Here is a 5,000-nt window from a genome sequence, read left to right as displayed (position 1 = left end):
ATCAACTGCTAAGAGTAGTGAGGTAGTACCACAGCCGGTGTTACCAGGGGCTGAAATCAGTAGGGAGGTAGTACCACAGTCGGTATTACCAGGGGCTGAAGTCAGTAAGGGGGTAGTACCACAGTAGGGGTACCACAGTCGGTATTACCAGGGGCTGAAGTCAGTAGGAAGGTAGTACCACAGTCGGTGTTACCAGGGGCTGAAGTCAGTAGGGAGGTAGTACCACAGTCGGTGTTACCAGGGGCTGAAGTCAGTAGGGAGGTAGTACCACAGTCGGTATTACCAGGGGCTGAAGTCAGTAGTGAGGTAGTACCACAGTCGGTATTACCAGGGGCTGAAGTCAGTAGGGAGGTAGTACCGCAGTCGGTATTACCAGGGGCTGAAGTCAGTAGGGAGGTAGTAAAGCAACTATGGATAATGAGCGAGAGATCAGATTGGAATCCGGTCACTGCTCTCGTTCTGTTCTCCTCTGTCCTCACCTTTCAGCCTGGAGATTCATTAGCATTCATAGCCTCACACCTCCGAATATATAAACAACCAGATATTTTTTTATTGTCACATACAATGGATAGGTGCAGTGAAATGTGTTGTTTTACAAGGTCAGCCATTGTAGTACAGAGCCCCAAGAGCAAATTAGGATTTAAGTGCCTTGCTCAATAGCACAGACAGATTTTTCACCTTGTCGGCACGTGTATTCAAACCAGCTACCTATTGGTTACTGGCCCAACCCTTTACATGCTATGCTACTTGATGCTCCATAAGTGTGTGTGTGTGTGTGTGTGTGTGTGTGTGTGTGTGTGTGTGTGTGTATGTGTGTGTGTGTGTGTGTGTATGGTAAAGATGATTAATAGCTTCACACCTCTATCTCCTACCATATGAGGAAAACCAGTGGGAACTGGAGACAAAGAAGAGGAGAGAAGTAGAAGAATGCAAACATACACACACCCACGTACCAACACACACACACACGTACCAACACACACACACACACACATACCAACACACACACACGTACCAACACACACACGTACCAACACACACACACACGTACCAACACACACACACACACATACCAACACACACCCACGTACCAACACACACACACACGTACCAACACACACACACCCACGTACCAACACACACACACACATACCAACACACACACACCACGTACCAACACACACACACACGTACCAACACACACACACACACACACGTACCAACACACACACACACACACGTACCAACACACACACACACGTACCAACACACACACACACACACACACACAACACACACACACGTAACAACACACACACACACACACGTACCAACACACACACACACACACACCACGTACCAACACACACACACACGTACCAACACACACACACGTACCAACAAACACACACACACACTAACACACACACACGTACCAACACACACACACACACACATACCAACAACACACACATACCAAGACACACACACACAGGTACCACACACACACACACGTACCAACACACACAAACACACGTACCAACACACACACACACCCACGTACCAACACACACACACACACCCGTACCAACACACACACACACACGTACCAACACACACACACACGTACCAACACACACACACACGTACCAACACACACACACACACACGTACCAACACACACACACGTACCAACACACACACACACATACCAACACACACACACCCACGTACCAACACACACACACACCCACACGTACCAACACACACACACGTACCAACACACACACACGTACCAACACACACACACACGTACCAACACACACACACACGTACCAACACACACACACACACACACGTACCAACACACACACACCCACGTACCAACACACACACCCACGTACCAACACACACACACACACCCACGTACCAACACACACACACACGTACCAACACACACACGTACCAACACACACACACACCAACACACACACGTACCAACACACACACACACATACAACACACAGACACACACACACACGTACCAACACACACACGTACCAACACACACACACACAGGTACCAACACACACACACCAACACACACACACACACACACACACCAACACACACACACGTACCAACACACACACACACACGTACTAACACACACACACACCCACGTACCAACACACACACACACACGTACCAACACACACACACACACACGTACCAACACACACACACGTACCAACACACACACACACACGTACCAACACACACACACACACACGTACCAACACACACACACGTACTAACACACACACACACCCACGTACCAACACACACACACACACACGTACCAACACACACACACACACGTACCAACACACACACACACACACGTACCAACACACACACACACCAACGCACACACACACACACACACGTACCAACACACACACACGTAACAACACACACACACACCCACGTACCAACACACACACACACACACACACCCACGTACCAACACACACACACACGTACCAACACACACACACGTACCAACAAACACACACACACATACTAACACACACACACGTACCAACACACACACACACACACACATACCAACACACACACACGTACCAAGACACACACACACAGGTACCAACACACACACACACGTACCAACACACACAAACACACGTACCAACACACACACACACCCACGTACCAACACACACACACACACCCGTACCAACACACACACACACACGTACCAACACACACACACACACGTACCAACACACACACACACACACACGTACCAACACACACACACACACACACACGTACCAACACACACACACGTACCAACACACACACACACATACCAACACACACACACCCACGTACCAACACACACACACACCCACACGTACCAACACACACACACGTACCAACACACACACACGTACCAACACACACACGTACCAACACACACACACACGTACCAACACACACACACACACGTACCAACACACACACACCCACGTACCAACACACACACACACGTACCAACACACACACACACACCCACGTACCAACACACACACACACGTACCAACACACACACGTACCAACACACACACACGTACCAACACACACACGTACCAACACACACACACACATACCAACACACAGACACACACACACACGTACCAACACACACACGTACCAACACACACACACACAGGTACCAACACACACACACACGTACCAACACACACACACACACACACAACACACACACGTACCAACACACACACACACACGTACTAACACACACACACACCCACGTACCAACACACACACACACACACGTACCAACACACACACACACACACACGTACCAACACACACACACGTACCAACACACACACACACACGTACCAACACACACACACACACACGTACCAACACACACACACGTACTAACACACACACACACCCACGTACCAACACACACACACACACACACGTACAACACACACACACACGTTCAACACACACACACACGTACCAACACACACACACACACACGTACCAACACACACAAACACACGTACCAACACACACACACACCCACGTACCAACACACACACACACACACCCGTACCAACACACACACACACACGTACCAACACACACACACACACGTACCAACACACACACACGTACCAACACACACACACACACATACCAACACACACACACCCACGTACCAACACACACACACCCACACGTACCAACACACACACACCCACACGTACCAACACACACACACACACGTACCAACACACACACACACACACATACCAACACACACACACCCACGTACCAACACACACACACCCACACGTACCAACACACACACACACACGTACCAACACACACACACACGTACCAACACACACACACACACACACACGTACCAACACACACACACACGTACCAACACACACACACACACACACACACAAACACGTACCAACACACACACACGTACTCAACACACACACAGGTACCAACACACACACACACACACGTACCAACACACACACACACGTACCAACACACACACACACACACACACACGTACCAACACACACACACGTACCAACACACACACCACGTACCAACACACACACACACCAACACACACACACACGTACCAACACACACACACACACCCACGTACCAACACACACACACACACAACACACACACACACACGTACCAACACACACACGTACCAAAACACACACACACACACACACACACATACCAACACACACACCCACGTACCAACACACACACACACACACACACACACATACCAACACACACACCCACGTACCAACACACACACACAATCTGTCTTCTTCACACACAAGTACACAGAGTGATATATTCATTTTTATGGGCGTACCTGTTTTAAAGTACATATTTCACAGAACATTAACTCCCCTAGTGGGGAGACAGGTGAGGAGTGGGGAGAGAAAGGAAGGGAGGCAGACGCCAGTCGACGAAAGAGATGACTGCCTCCTCCCTGCTCTCCTTCTCACCCTTGTCTTCCCCCAGTTACCCTTCCTCCTCCCACAGATGCCTGCTATCCTTATACTCCATCCTCTCCACATCCTTTTCTCTCCACTCTCCTCAGGGCTCCCTAGTGGCGCAGCAGTCTAAAGCACTGCATAGCAATGCTAAAGGCGTCACTACAGACCCTGGTTTGATTCCAGGCTGTATCACAACCTGGCCGTGATTGGGAGTCCCATAGGGCGGGGCACAATTGGCCCAGTGTTGTCCGGGTTTGGCCGGGCTAGGCCGTCATTGTAAATAAGAATTTGTTCTTTAACTGACTTGCCTAGTTAAAGAAAGGATAAATAAAGGTTAAATAAAGGTTAAATAAAGGTTAAATAAAGGTTAAATAAAGG

This window comes from Oncorhynchus tshawytscha, linkage group LG14, assembly GCF_018296145.1.
Source record: "Oncorhynchus tshawytscha isolate Ot180627B linkage group LG14, Otsh_v2.0, whole genome shotgun sequence".
Taxonomy (NCBI): Eukaryota; Metazoa; Chordata; class Actinopteri; order Salmoniformes; family Salmonidae; genus Oncorhynchus; species Oncorhynchus tshawytscha.
This window is presented reverse-complemented; position numbering follows the sequence as displayed.